Genomic DNA, 15,655 nt, shown 5'->3' with positions numbered 1-15,655 from the left:
GGGGGAGTTGGATTAGAGATGGATCAGTGCAGGGGGAGTTGGATTAGAGATGGTACAGTGCAGGGGCAGTTGGACTAGAGACGGTTCAGTGCAGGGGGAGTTGGATTAGAGATGGTTCAGTGCAGGGGCATTTGGATTAGAGATGGTTCAGTGCAGGGGGAGATGGATTACAGATGGTTCAGTGCAGGGGCAGTGGGATTAGAGATAGTTCAGTGCAGGGGGAGTTGGATTAGAGATGGTACAGTGCAGGGGCAGTTGGACTAGAGACGGTTCAGTGCAGGGGGAGTTGGATTAGAGATGGTTCAGTGCAGGGGCATTTGGATTAGAGATGGTTCAGTGCAGGGGGAAATGGATTAGAGATGGTTCAGTGCAGGGGCAGTTGGATTAGAGATGGTTCAGTGCAGGGGCATCTGGATTAGAGATGGTTCAGTGCAGGGGGAGTTGGATTCGAGATGGTTCAGTGCAGGGGCAGTTGGATTAGAGACGGTTCAGTGCAGGGGGAGTGGGACTAGAGATGGTTCAGTGCAGGGGCAGTTGGATTAGAGATGTTTCAGTGCAGGGGGGGTTGGATTAGAGATGTTTCAGTGCAGGGGGAGTTGGATTAGAGATGGTTCAGTGCAGGGCCAGTTGGATTAGAGACGGTTCAGTGCCGGGGCAGTTGGATTAGAGACGGTTCAGTGCAGGGGGAGTGGGACTAGAGATGGTTCAGTGCAGGGGCTGTTGGATTAGAGATGTTTCAGTGCAGGGGGAGTTGGATTAGAGATGTTTCAGTGCAGGGGGCGTTGGATTAGAGATGTTTCAGTGCAGGGGGAGTTGGATTAGAGATGTTTCAGTGCAGGGGGAGTTGGATTACAGATGGTTCAGTGCAGGGGGAGTGGGACTAGAGATGGTTATGTGCAGGGGCAGTTGGATTCGAGATGGTTCAGTGCAGGGGGAATTGGATTAGAGATGGTTCAGTGCAGGGGGAGTTAGATTAGAGATGGTTCATTGCAGGGGGAGTTGGACTAGAGATGGTTCAGTGCAGTGGGAGTTGGATTAGAGATGGTTCAGTGCAGGGGGAGTTGGATTAGAGATGGTTCATTGCAGGGGGAGTTCGACTAGAGATGGTTCAGTGCAGTGGGAGTTGGATTAAAGATGGTTCAGTGCAGGGGGAGTTGGATTAGAGATGGTTCAGTGCCGGGGGAGTGGGACTAGAGATGGTTCAGTGCAGGGGCAGTTGGATCTGAGATGGTTCAGTGCAGGGGGAGTTGGATTACAGATGGTTCAGTGCAGGGGCATTTGGATTAGAGATGTTTCAGTGCAGGGGGAGTTGGATTAGAGATGGTTCAGTGCAGGGGGAGTTGGACTAGAGATGGTTCAGTGCAGGGGGAGTTGGATTAGAGATGGTTCAGTGCAGGGGCAGTTGGACTAGAGATGTTTCAGTGCAGGGGGAGTTGGATTAGAGATGTTTCAGTGCAGGGGGAGTTGGATTAGAGATGGTTCAGTGCAGGGGCAGTTGGATTAGAGATGGTTCAGTGCAGGGGGAGTTGGATTAGAGATGGTTCAGTGCAGGGGCATTTGGATTAGAGATGGTTCAGTGCAGGGGGAGTTGGATTAGAGATGGTTAAGTGCAGGGGCATTTGGATTAGAGATGGTTCAGTGCAGGGGGAGTTGGATTAGAGATGGTTCAGTGCAGGGGGAGTTGGATTAGAGATGGTTCAGTGCAGTGTGAGTTGGATTAGAGATGGTTCAGTGCAGGGGCATTTGGACTAGAGACGGTTCAATGCAGGGGGAGTTGGATTCGAGATGTTTCAGTGCAGGGGGAGTTGGAATAGAGATGGTTCAGTGCAGGGGGAGTTGGATTAGAGATGGTTCAGTGCAGGGGCATTTGGATTAGAGATGGTTCAGTGCAGGGGGAGTTGGATTAGAGATGGTTCAGTGCAGGGGCATTTGGATTAGAGATGGTTCAGTGCAGGGGGAGTTCGATTAGAGATGGTTCAGTGCAGGGGGAGTTGGATTAGAGATGGTTCAGTGCAGGGGCAGTTGGATTAGAAACGGTTCAGTGCAGGGCGAGTTAGATTAGAGATGGCTCAGTGCAGGGGGAGTTGGATTAGAGATGGTTCAGTGCAGGGGGAGTTGGATTAGAGATGGTTCAGTGCTGGGGGAGTTGGATTAGAGATGGTTCAGTGCAGGGGCAGTTGGACTAGAGACGGTTCAGTGCAGGGGGAGTTGGATTAGAGATGTTTCAGTGCAGGGGGAGTTGGATTAGAGATGGTTCAGTGCAGGGGCAGTTGGATTAGAGATGGTTCAGTGCAGGGGGAGTTGGATTAGAGATGGTTCAGTGCAGGGGCATTTGGATTAGAGATGGTTCAGTGCAGGGGGAGTTGGATTAGAGATGGTTCAGTGCAGGGGCATTTGGATTAGAGATGGTTCAGTGCAGGGGGAGTTGGATTAGAGATGGTTCAGTGCAGGGGGAGTTGGATTAGAGATGGTTCAGTGCAGGGGGAGTTGGATTAGAGATGGTTCATGTGCAGGGGCAGTTGGACTAGAGACGGTTCAGTGCAGGGGGAGTTGGATTAGAGATGGTTCAGTGCAGGGGGAGTTGGATTAGAGATGGTTCAGTCCAGGGGGTGTTGGATTAGAGATGTTTCAGTGCAGGGGGAGTTGGATTAGAGATGGTTCAGTGCAGGGGCAGTTGGATTAGAGATGGTTCAGTGCAGGGGGAGTTGGATTAGAGATGGTTCATTGCAGGGGCATTTGGATTAGAGATGGTTCAGTGCTGGGGGAGTTGGATTAGAGATGATTCAGTGCAGGGGCATTTGGATTAGAGATGGTTCCGTGCAGGGGGAGTTGGATTAGAGATGGTTCAGTGCAGGGGCATTTGGATTAGAGATGGTTCAGTGCAGGGGGAGTTGGATTCGAGATGGCTCAGTGCAGGGGCAGTTGGATTAGAGATGTTTCAGTGCAGGGGGAGTTGGATTAGAGATGGTTCAGCGCAGGCGAGTTGGATTAGAGATGGTTCATTGCAGGGGGAGTTGGACTAGAGATGGTTCAGTGCAGTGGGAGTTGGATTAGAGATGTTTCAGTGCAGGGGCATTTGGATTAGAGATGGTTCAGTGCAGGGGGAGTTGGATTAGAGATGGTTCAGTGCAGGGGGAGTTGGATTAGAGATGGTTCAGTGCAGGGGGAGTTGGATTAGAGATGGTTCAGTGCAGGGGCAGTTGGACTAGAGACGGTTCAGTGCAGGGGGAGTTGGATTAGAGATGGTTCAGTGCAGGGGCATTTGGATTAGAGATGGTTCAGTGCAGGGGGAGTTGGATTAGAGATGGTTCAGTGCAGGGGCATTTGGATTAGAGATGGTTCAGTGCAGGGGGAGTTGGATTAGAGATGGTTCAGTGCAGGGGGAGTTGGATTAGAGATGGTTCAGTGCAGGGGGAGTTGGATTAGAGATGGTTCAGTGCAGGGGCAGTTGGACTAGAGACGTTTCAGTGCAGGGGGAGTTGGATTAGAGATGGTTCAGTGCAGGGGGAGTTGGATTAGAGATGGTTCAGTGCAGGGGCAGTTGGACTAGAGATGGTTCAGTGCAGGGGGAGTTGGAGTAGAGATGTTTCAGTGCAGGGGGAGTTGGATTAGAGATGGTTCAGTGCAGGGGCAGTTGGATTCGAGATGGCTCAGTGCAGGGGCAGTTGGATTAGAGATGGTTCAGTGCAGGGGCATTTGGATTAGAGATGGTTCAGTGCAGGGGGAGTTGGATTAGAGATGGTTCAGTGCAGGGGCATTTGGATTAGAGATGGTTCAGTGCAGGGGGAGTTGGATTCGAGATGGTTCAGTGCAGGGGCAGTTGGATTAGAGATGGTTCAGTGCAGGGGGAGTTGGATTAGAGATGGTTCACTGCAGGGGGAGATGGATTAGAGATGGTTCAGTGCACGGGCAGTTGGATTAGAGACGGTTCAGTGCAGGGGGAGTGGGACTAGAGATGGTTCAGTGCAGGGGCAGTTGGATTAGAGATGTTTCAGTGCAGGGGCAGTTGGATTAGAGATGGTTCAGCGCAGGCGAGTTGGATTAGAGATGGTTCAATTCAGGGGGAGTTGGGCTAGAGATGGTTCAGTGCAGTGGGAGTTGGATTAGAGATGGTTCACTGCCGGGGGAGTTGGATTAGAGATGGTTCAATGCAGGGGCAATTGGATTAGAGATGGTTCAGTGCAGGGGGAGTTGGATTAGAGATGGTTCAGTGCTGGGGCATTTGGATTAGAGATGGTTCAGTGAAGGGGCATTTGGATTAGAGATGGTTCAGTGCAGGGGCATTTGGATTAGAGATGGTTCAGTGCAGGGCATTTGGATTAGAGATGGTTCAGTGCAGGGGTAGTTGGATTAGAGATGGTTCAGTGCAGGGCATTTGGATTAGAGATGGTTCAGTGCAGGGGTAGTTGGATTAGAGATGGTTCAGTGCAGGGGCAGTTGGATTAGAGATGGTTCAGTGCAGGGGCAGTTGGATTAGAGACGGTGCAGTGCAGGGGGAGTTGGATTAGAGATGGTTCAGTGCAGGGGCAGTTGGACTAGAGACGATTCAGTGCAGGGGGAGTCGGATTAGAGATGGATCAGTGCAGGGGGAGTTGGATTAGAGATGGTACAGTGCAGGGGCAGTTGGACTAGAGACGGTTCAGTGCAGGGGGAGTTGGATTAGAGATGGTTCAGTGCAGGGGCATTTGGATTAGAGATGGTTCAGTGCAGGGGGAGATGGATTAGAGATGGTTCAGTGCAGGGGCAGTTGGATTAGAGATGGTTCAGTGTAGGGGCATTTGGATTAGAGATGGTTCAGTACAGGGGCAGTTGGATTAGAGATGGTTCAGTGCAGGGGCATTTGGATTAGAGATGGTTCAGTGCAGGGGGAGTTGGATTCGAGATGGTTCAGTGCAGGGGCAGTTGGATTAGAGACGGTTCAGTGCAGGGGGAGTTGGACTAGAGATGGTTCAGTGCAGGGGCAGTTGGATTAGAGATGTTTCAGTGCAGGGGGAGTTGGATTAGAGATGTTTCAGTGCAGGGGGAGTTGGATTAGAGATGGTTCAGTGCAGGGGGAGTTGGATTAGAGATGGTTCAGTGCAGGGGCAGTTGGATTAGAGACGGTTCAGTGCAGGGGGAGTGGGACTAGAGATGGTTCAGTGCAGGGGCAGTTGGATTAGAGATTTTTCAGTGCAGGGGGAGTTGGATTAGAGATGTTTCAGTGCAGGGGGAGTTGGATTAGAGATGGTTCAGTGCAGGGGCCTTGGATTAGAGATGTTTCAGTGCAGGGGGAGTTGGATTACAGATGGTTCAGTGCAGGGGGAGTGGGACTAGAGATGGTTATGTGCAGGGGCAGTTGGATTCGAGATGGTTCAGTGCAGGGGGAGTTGGATTAGAGATGGTTCAGTGCAGTGGGAGTTGGATTAGAGATGGTTCATTGCAGGGGGAGTTGGACTAGAGATGGTTCAGTGCAGTGGGAGTTGGATTAGAGATGGTTCAGTGCAGGGGGAGTTGGATTAGAGATTGTTCATTGCAGGGGGAGTTCGACTAGAGATGGTTCAGTGCAGTGGGAGTTGGATTAAAGATGGTTCAGTGCTGGGGGAGTTGGATTAGAGATGGTTCAGTGCCGGGGGAGTGGGACTAGAGATGGTTCAGTGCAGGGGCAGTTGGATCAGAGATGGTTCAGTGCAGGGGGAGTTGGATTACAGATGGTTCATTGCAGGGGGAGTTGGATTAGAGATGGTTCAGTGCAGGGGGAGTTGGATTAGAGATGGTTCATTGCAGGGGGAGTTCGACTAGAGATGGTTCAGTGCAGTGGGAGTTGGATTAAAGATGGTTCAGTGCTGGGGGAGTTGGATTAGAGATGGTTCAGTGCCTGGGGAGTGGGACTAGAGATGGTTCAGTGCAGGGGCAGTTGGATCAGAGATGGTTCAGTGCAGGGGGAGTTGGATTACAGATGGTTCAGTGCAGGGGCATTTGGATTAGAGATGTTTCAGTGCAGGGGGAGTTGGATTAGATATGGTTCAGTGCAGGGGCATTTGGATTAGAGATGGTTCAGTGCAGGGGGAGTTGGATTAGAGATGGATCAGTGCAGGGGCAGCTGGATTAGAGATGGTTCATTGCAGGGGCATTTGGATTAGAGATGGTTCAGTGCAGGGGTAGTTGGATTAGAGATGGTTCAGTGCAGGGGCATTTGGATTAGAGATGGTTCAGTGCAGGGGCAGTTGGATTAGAGATCGTTCAGTGCAGGGGCAGTTGGATTAGAGAAGGTTCAGTGCAGGGGCAGTTGGATTAGAGATGGTTCAGTGCAGGGGCAGTTGGATTAGAGATGGTTCAGTGCAGGGGGTGTTGGATTAGAGATGGTTCAGTGCAGGGGCAGTTGGAGTAGAGATGGTTCAGTGTCGGGGTAGTTGGATTAGAGATGTTTCAGTGCAGGGGGAGTTGGAATACAGATGTATCAGTGCAGGGGGAGTTGGAATACAGATGTTTCAGTGCAGGGGGAGTTGGATTAGAGGTGGTTCAGTGCAGGGGGAGTTGGATTAGAGATGTTTCAGTGCAGGGGGAGTTGGATGAGAGATGGTTCAGTGCAGGGGCATTTGGATTAGAGATGGTTCCGTGCAGGGGGAGTTGGATTAGAGATGGTTCAGTGCAGGGGCATTTGGATTAGAGATGGTTCAGTGCAGGGGGTGTTGGATTAGAGATGGCTCAGTGCAGGGGCAGTTGGATTAGAGATGGTTCAGTGCAGTGGCATTTGGATTAGAGATGGTTCAGTGCAGGGGGAGTTGGATTAGAGATGGTTCAGTGCAGGGGCATTTGGATTAGAGATGGTTCACTGCAGGGGGAGTTGGATTCGAGATGGTTCAGTGCAGGGGCAGTTGGATTAGAGATGGTTCAGTGCAGGGGGAGTTGGATTAGAGATGGTTCAGTGCAGGGGGAGATGGATTCGAGATGGTTCAGTGCAGGGGCAGTTGGATTAGAGATGGTTCAGTGCACGGGCAGTTGGATTAGAGACGGTTCAGGGCAGGGGGAGTGGGACTAGAGATGGTTCAGTGCAGGGGCAGTTGGATTAGAGATGTTTCAGTGCAGGGGCAGTTGGATTAGAGATGGTTCAGCGCAGGCGAGTTGGATTAGAGATGGTTCATTGCAGGGGGAGTTGGACTAGAGATGGTTCAGTGCAGTGGGAGTTGGATTAGAGATGGTTCACTGCCGGGGGAGTTGGATTAGAGATGATTCAATGCAGGGGCAATTGGATTAGTGATGGTTCAGTGCAGGGGGAGTTGGATTAGAGATGGTTCAGTGCTGGGGCATTTGGATTAGAGATGGTTCAGTGAAGGGGCATTTGGATTAGAGATGGTTCAGTGCAGGGGCATTTGGATTAGAGATGGTTCAGTGCAGGGCATTTGGATTAGAGATGGTTCAGTGCAGGGGTAGTTGGATTAGAGATGGTTCAGTGCAGGGCATTTGGATTAGAGATGGTTCAGTGCAGGGGTAGTTGGATTAGAGATGGTTCAGTGCAGGGGCAGTTGGATTAGAGATGGTTCAGTGCAGGGGCAGTTGGATTAGAGACGGTTCAGTGCAGGGGGAGTTGGATTAGAGATGGTTCAGTGCAGGGGCAGTTGGATTAGAGACGATTCAGTGCAGGGGGAGTTGGATTAGAGATGGATCAGTGCAGGGGGAGTTGGATTAGAGATGGTACAGTGCAGGGGCAGTTGGACTAGAGACGGTTCAGTGCATGGGGAGTTGGATTAGAGATGGTTCAGTGCAGGGGCATTTGGATTAGAGATGGTTCAGTGCAGGGGGAGATGGATTAGAGATGGTTCAGTGCAGGGGCAGTTGGATTAGAGATGGTTCAGTGTAGGGGCATTTGGATTAGAGATGGTTCAGTGCAGGGGCAGTTGGATTAGAGATGGTTCAGTGCAGGGGCATTTGGATTAGAGATGGTTCAGTGCAGGGGGAGTTGGATTAGAGATGGTTCAGTGCAGGGGCAGTTGGATTAGAGATCGTTCAGTGCAGGGACAGTTGGATTAGAGAAGGTTCAGTGCAGGGGCAGTTGGATTAGAGATGTTTCAGTGCAGGGGCAGTTGGATTAGAGATGGTTCAGTGCAGGGGGTGTTGGATTAGAGATGGTTCAGTGCAGGGGCAGTTGGAGTAGAGATGGTTCAGTGTCGGGGTAGTTGGATTAGAGATGTTTCAGTGCAGGGGGAGTTGGAATACAGATGTATCAGTGCAGGGGGAGTTGGAATACAGATGTTTCAGTGCAGGGGGAGTTGGATTAGAGGTGGTTCAGTGCAGGGGGAGTTGGATTAGAGATGTTTCAGTGCAGGGGGAGTTGGATGAGAGATGGTTCAGTGCAGGGCAGTTGGATGAGAGATGTTTCAGTGCAGGGGGAGTTGGAATAGAGATGTTTCAGTGCAGGGGGAGTTGGAATAGAGATGGTTCACTGCAGGGGGAGTTCGATTCGAGATGGTTCAGTGCAGGGGCAGTTGAATTAGAGATGGTTCATTGCAGGTGCAGTTGGATTAGAGACGGTTCAGTGCAGGGGGAGTTGGATTCGAGATGGTTCACTGCAGGGGGAGTGGGACTGGAGATGGTTCAGTGCAGGGGCAGTTGGATTAGTGATGTTTCAGTGCAGGGGGAGTTGGATTAGAGATGTTTCAGTGCAGGGGGAGTTGGATTAGAGATGTTTCAGTGCAAGGGGAGTTGGATTAGAGATGGATCAGTGCAGGGGGAGTTGGATTAGAGATGGTACAGTGCAGGGGCAGTTGGACTAGAGACGGTTCAGTGCAGGGGGAGTTGGATTAGAGATGGTTCAGTGCAGGGGCATTTGGATTAGAGATGGTTCAGTGCAGGGGGAGATGGATTAGAGATGGTTCAGTGCAGGGGCAGTTGGATTAGAGATGGTTCAGTGTAGGGGCATTTGGATTAGAGATGGTTCAGTGCAGGGGCAGTTGGATTAGAGATGGTTCAGTGCAGGGGCATTTGGATTAGAGATGGTTCAGTGCAGGGGGAGTTGGATTCGAGATGGTTCAGTGCAGGGGCAGTGGGATTAGAGACGGTTCAGTGCAGGGGGAGTGGGACTAGAGATGGTTCAGTGCAGGGGCAGTTGGATTAGAGATGTTTCAGTGCAGGGGGAGTTGGATTAGAGATGTTTCAGTGCAGGGGGAGTTGGATTAGAGATGGTTCAGTGCAGGGGGAGTTGGATTAGAGACGGTTCAGTGCAGGGGCAGTTGGATTAGAGACGGTTCAGTGCAGGGGGAGTGGGACTAGAGATGGTTCAGTGCAGGGACAGTTGGATTAGAGATGTTTCAGTGCAGGGGGAGTTGGATTAGAGATGTTTCAGTGCAGGGGGAGTTGGATTAGAGATTTTTCAGTGCCGGGGGAGTTGGATTAGAGATGGTTCAATGCAGGGGCAATTGGATTAGAGATGTTTCAGTGCAGGGGGAGTTGGATTACAGATGGTTCAGTGCAGGGGGAGCGGGACTAGAGATGGTTATGTGCAGGGGCAGTTGGATTCGAGATGGTTCAGTGCAGGGGGAGTTGGATTAGAGATGGTTCAGTGCAGGGGGAGTTGGATTAGAGATGGTTCATTGCAGGGGGAGTTGGACTAGAGATGGTTCAGTGCAGTGGGAGTTGGATTAGAGATGGTTCAGTGCAGGGGGAGTTGGATTAGAGATGGTTCAGTGCAGGGGGAGTTGGATTAGAGATGGTTCATTGCAGGGGGAGTTCGACTAGAGATGGTTCAGTGCAGTGGGAGTTGGATTAAAGATGGTTCAGTGCTGGGGGAGTTGGATTAGAGATGGTTCAGTGCCGGGGGAGTGGGACTAGAGATGGTTCAGTGCAGGGGCAGTTGGATCAGAGATGGTTCAGTGCAGGGGGAGTTGGATTACAGATGGTTCAGTGCAGGGGCATTTGGATTAGAGATGTTTCAGTGCAGGGGGAGTTGGATTAGAGATGGTTCAGTGCAGGGGCATTTGGATTAGAGATGGTTCAGTGCAGGGGGAGTTGGATTAGAGATGGATCAGTGCAGGGGCAGCTGGATTAGAGATGGTTCAGTGCAGGGGCATTTGGATTAGAGATGGTTCAGTGCAGGGGTAGTTGGATTAGAGATGGTTCAGTGCAGGGGCATTTGGATTAGAGATGGTTCAGTGCAGGGGGAGTTGGATTAGAGTTGGTTCAGTGCAGGGGCAGTTGGATTAGAGATCGTTCAGTGCAGGGGCAGTTGGATTAGAGAAGGTTCAGTGCAGGGGCAGTTGGACTAGAGATGGTTCAGTGCAGGGGCAGTTGGATTAGAGATGGTTCAGTGCAGGGGGTGTTGGATTAGAGATGGTTCAGTGCAGGGGCAGTTGGAGTAGAGATGGTTCAGTGTCGGGGTATTTGGATTAGAGATGTTTCAGTGCAGGGGGAGTTGGAATACAGATGTATCAGTGCAGGGGGAGCTGGAATACAGATGTTTCAGTGCAGGGGGAGTTGGATTAGAGGTGGTTCAGTGCAGGGGGAGTTGGATTAGAGATGTTTCAGTGCAGGGGGAGTTGGATGAGAGATGGTTCAGTGCAGGGCAGTTGGATGAGAGATGTTTCAGTGCAGGGGGAGTTGGAATAGAGATGTTTCAGTGCAGGGGGAGTTGGAATAGAGATGGTTCAATGCAGGGGGAGTTCGATTAGAGATGGTTCAGTGCAGGGGCAGTTGGATTAGAGATGGTTCATTGCAGGTGCCGTTGGATTAGAGACGGTTCAGTGCAGGGGGAGTTGGATTCGAGATGGTTCACTGCAGGGGGAGTGGGACTGGAGATGGTTCAGTGCAGGGGCAGTTGGATTAGAGATGTTTCAGTGCAGGGGGAGTTGGATTAGAGATGTTTCAGTGCAGGGGGAGTTGGATTAGAGATGTTTCAGTGCAAGGGGAGTTGGATTAGAGATATTTCAGTGCAGAGGGAGTTGGATTACAGATGGTTCAGTGCAGGGGGAGTGGGACTAGAGATGGTTAAGTGCAGGGGCAGTTGGATTAGAGATGGTTCAGTGCAGCGGCAGTTGGATTAGAGATGGTTCAGTGCAGTGGGAGTTGGATTAGAGATGGTTCATTGCAGGGGGAGTTGGACTAGAGATGTTTCAGTGCCGGGGGAGTGGGACTAGACATGTTTCAGTGCAGGGGCAGTTGGATTAGAGAAGGATCAGTGCAGGGGGAGTTGGATTAGAGATGGTTCAGTGCAGGGGCATTTGGATTAGAGATGGTTCAGTGCAGGGGGAGTTGGATTAGAGATGGTTCAGTGCAGGGGCATTTGGATTAGAGATGGTTCAGTGCAGGGGGAGTTGGATTAGAGATGGTTCAGTGCAGGGGTAGTTGGATTAGAGATGGTTCAGTGCAGGGGGAGTTGGATTAGAGATGGTTCAGTGCAGGGGCATTTGGATTAGAGATGGTTCAGTGCAGCGGCATTTGGAATAGAGATGGTTCAGTGCAGGGGGAGTTGGATTACAGATGGTTCAGTGCAGGGGCAGTTGGATTAGAGATGGTTCAGTGCAGGGGCATTTGGATTAGAGATGGTTCAGTGCAGGGGGAGTTGGATTACAGATGGTTCAGTGCAGGGGCAGTTGGATTAGAGATGGTTCAGTGCAGGGGCAGTTGGATTAGAGGCGGTTCAGTGCAGGGGGAGTTGGATTACAGATGGTTCAGTGCAGGGGCAGTTGGATTAGAGATGGTTCAGTGCAGGGGGAGTTGGATGAGAGATGTTTCAGTGCAGGGGGAGTTGGAATGGAGATGTTTCAGTGCAGGGGCAGTTGGTATAGAGATGTTTCAATGCAGGGGGAGTTGGATTAGAGATGTTTCAGTGCAGGGGGAGTTGGAATAGAGATGTTTCAGTGCAGGGGTGTTGGATGAGAGATGTTTCAGTGCAGGGGGAGTTGGATTGGAGATGGTTCAGTGCAGGGGAGTTGAATGAGCGATGTTTCAGTGCAGGGGCAGTTGGATGAGAGATGATTCAGTTCAGGGGGAGTTGGATTAGACATGGTTCAGTGCAGGGGGAGTTGGATTAGAGATGGTTCAGTGCAGGGGCAGTTGGATTAGAGATGGTTCAGTGCAGGGGGAGTTGGATGAGAGATGTTTCAGTGCAGGGGGAGCTGAATTAGAGATGTTTCAGTGCAGGGGGAGTTGGATGAGAGATGTTTCAGTGCATGGGGAGTTGGATTAGAGATGTTTCAGTGCAGGGGGAGTTGGATTAGAGATGGTTCAGTGCAGGGGGAGTTGGATTAGAGATGTTTCAGTGCAGGGGCATTTGGATTAGAGATGGTTCAGTGCAGGGGGAGTTGGATTAGAGATGGTTCAGTGCAGGGGCATTTGGATTAGAGATGGTTCAGTGCAGGGGGAGCTGGATTCGAGATGGTTCACTGCAGGGGCAGTTGGATTAGAGACGGTTCAGTGCAGGGGGAGTGGGACTAGTCATGGTTCAGTGCAGGGGCAGTTGGATTAGAGATGTTTCAGTGCAGGGGGAGTTGGATTAGAGATGTTTCAGTGCAGGGGGAGTTGGATTAGAGATGGTTCAGTGCAGGGGGAGTTGGATTAGAGACGGTTCAGTGCAGGGTCAGTTGGATTAGAGACGGTTCAGTGCAGGGGGAGTGGGACTAGAGATGGTTCAGTGCTGGGGCAGTTGGATTAGAGATGTTTCAGTGCAGGGGGAGTTGGATTAGAGATGTTTCAGTGCAGGGGGAGTTGGATTATAGATGTTTCAGTGCAGGGGGAGTTGGATTAGAGATGTTTCAGTGCAGGGGGAGTTGGAATAGAGATGTTTCAGTGCAGGGGGTGTTGGATGAGAGATGTTTCAGTGCAGGGGGAGTTGGATTGGAGATGGTTCAGTGCAGGGGGAGTTGAATGAGCGATGTTTCAGTGCAGGGCCAGTTGGATGAGAGATGATTCAGTTCAGGGGGAGTTGGATTAGACATGGTTCAGTGCTGGGGGAGTTGGATTAGAGATGGTTCAGTGCAGGGGCAGTTGGATTAGAGATGGTTCAGTGCAGGGGGAGTTGGATGAGAGATGTTTCAGTGCAGGGGGAGTTGAATTAGAGATGTTTCAGTGCAGGGGGAGTTGGATGAGAGATGTTTCAATGCAGGGGGAGTTGGATTAGAGATGTTTCAGTGCAGGGGGAGTTGGATTAGAGATGGTTCAGTGCAGGGGGAGTTGGATTAGAGATTTTTCAGTGCAGGGGCATTTGGATTAGAGATGGTTCAGTGCAGGGGGAGTTGGATTAGAGATGGTTCAGTGCAGGGGCATTTGGATTAGAGATGGTTCAGTGCAGGGGCATTTGGATTAGAGATGGTTCAGTGCAGGGGGAGTTGGATTACAGATGGTTCAGTGCAGGGGCAGTTGGATTAGAGATGGTTCAGTGCAGGGGCATTTGGATTAGAGATGGTTCAGTGCAGGGGGAGTTGGATTACAGATGGTTCAGTGCAGGGGCAGTTGGATTAGAGATGGTTCAGTGCAGGGGCAGTTGGTTTAGAGGCGGTTCAGTGCAGGGGGAGTTGGATTACAGATGGTTCAGTGCAGGGGCAGTTGGATTAGAGATGGTTCAGTGCAGGGGGAGTTCGATGAGAGATGTTTCAGTGCAGGGGGAGTTGACTTAGAGATGTTTCAGTGCAGGGGCAGTTGGTTTAGAGATGTTTCAATGCAGGGGGAGTTGGATTAGAGATGTTTCAGTGCAGGGGGAGTTGGAATAGAGATGTTTCAGTGCAGGGGGTGTTGGATGAGAGATGTTTCAGTGCAGGGGGAGTTGGATTGGAGATGGTTCAGTGCAGGGGAGTTGAATGAGCGAAGTTTCAGTGCAGGGGCAGTTGGATGAGAGATGATTCAGTTCAGGGGGAGTTGGATTAGACATGGTTCAGTGCTGGGGGAGTTGGATTAGAGATGGTTCAGTGCAGGGGCAGTTGGATTAGAGATGGTTCAGTGCAGGGGGAGTTGGATGAGAGATGTTTCAGTGCAGGGGGAGTTGACTTAGAGATGTTTCAGTGCAGGGGGAGTTGGATGAGAGATGTTTCCGTGCAGGGGGAGTTGGATTAGAGATGTTTCAGTGCAGGGGGAGTTGGATTAGAGATGGTTCAGTGCAGGGGGAGTTGGATTAGAGATGTTTCAGTGCAGGGGCATTTGGATTAGAGATGGTTCAGTGCAGGGGGAGCTGGATTCGAGATGGTTCACTGCAGGGGCAGTTGGATTAGAGACGGTTCAGTGCAGGGGAAGTGGGACTAGACATGGTTCAGTGCAGGGGGAGTTGGATTAGAGACGGTTCAGTGCAGGGGCAGTTGGATTAGAGACGGTTCAGTGCAGGGGGAGTGGGCCTAGAGATGGTTCAGTGCTGGGGCAGTTGGATTAGAGATGTTTCAGTGCAGGGGGAGTTGGATTAGAGATGTTTCAGTGCAGGGGGAGTTGGATTATAGATGTTTCAGTGCAGGGGGAGTTGGATTAGAGATGTTTCAGTGCAGGGGGAGTTGGAATAGAGATGTTTCAGTGCAGGGGGTGTTGGATGAGAGATGTTTCAGTGCAGGGGGAGTTGGATTGGAGATGGTTCAGTGCAGGGGGAGTTGAATGAGCGATGTTTCAGTGCAGGGCCAGTTGGATGAGAGATGATTCAGTTCAGGGGGAGTTGGATTAGACATGGTTCAGTGCTGGGGGAGTTGGATTAGAGATGGTTCAGTGCAGGGGCAGTTGGATTAGAGATGGTTCAGTGCAGGGGGAGTTGGATGAGAGATGTTTCAGTGCAGGGGGAATTGAATTAGAGATGTTTCAGTGCAGGGGGAGTTGGATGAGAGATGTTTCAGTGCAGGGGGAGTTGGATTAGAGATGTTTCAGTGCAGGGGGAGTTGGATTAGAGATGGTTCAGTGCAGGGGGAGTTGGATTAGAGATGTTTCAGTGCAGGGGCATTTGGATTAGAGATGGTTCAGTGCAGGGGGAGTTGGATTAGAGATGGTTCAGTGCAGGGGCATTTGGATTAGAGATGGTTCACTGCAGGGGGAGTTGGATTCGAGATGGTTCAGTGCAGGGGCAGTTGGATTAGAGACGGTTCAGTGCAGGGGGAGTGGGACTAGAGATGGTTCAGTGCAGGGGCAGTTGGATTAGAGATGTTCCAGTGCAGGGGGAGTTGGATTAGAGATGTTTCAGTGCAGGGGGAGTTGGATTAGAGATGGTTCAGTGCAGGGGGAGTTGGATTAGAGACGGTTCAGTGCAGGGGCAGTTGGATTAGAGACGGTTCAGTGCAGCGGGAGTGGGACTAGAGATGGTTCAGTGCTGGGGCAGTTGGATTAGAGATGTTTCAGTGCAGGGGGAGTTGGATTAGAGATGTTTCAGTCCAGGGGGAGTTGGATTAGAGATGTTTCAGTGCAGGGGGAGTTGGATTAGAGATGTTTCAGTGCAGGGGGAGTTGGATAACAGATGGTTCAGTGCAGGGGGAGTGGGACTAGAGATGGTTAAGTGCAGGGGCAGTTGGATTCGAGATGGTTCAGTGCAGGGGGAGTTGGATTAGAGATGGTTCAGTGCAGGGGGAGTTGGATTAGAGATGGTTCATTGCAGGGGGAGTTGGACTAGAGATGGTTAAGTGCAGTGGGAGTTGGATTAAAGATGGTTCAGTGCAGGGGCAGTTGGATCAGAGATGGTTCAGTGCAGGGGGAGTTGGATTACAGATGGTTCAGTGCAGGGGCATTTGGA

The sequence above is a fragment of the Heterodontus francisci genome, chromosome 17, assembly GCF_036365525.1.
Source record: "Heterodontus francisci isolate sHetFra1 chromosome 17, sHetFra1.hap1, whole genome shotgun sequence".
Lineage (NCBI taxonomy): Eukaryota > Metazoa > Chordata > Chondrichthyes > Heterodontiformes > Heterodontidae > Heterodontus > Heterodontus francisci.
Note: the sequence above shows the minus strand (reverse complement) of the source record.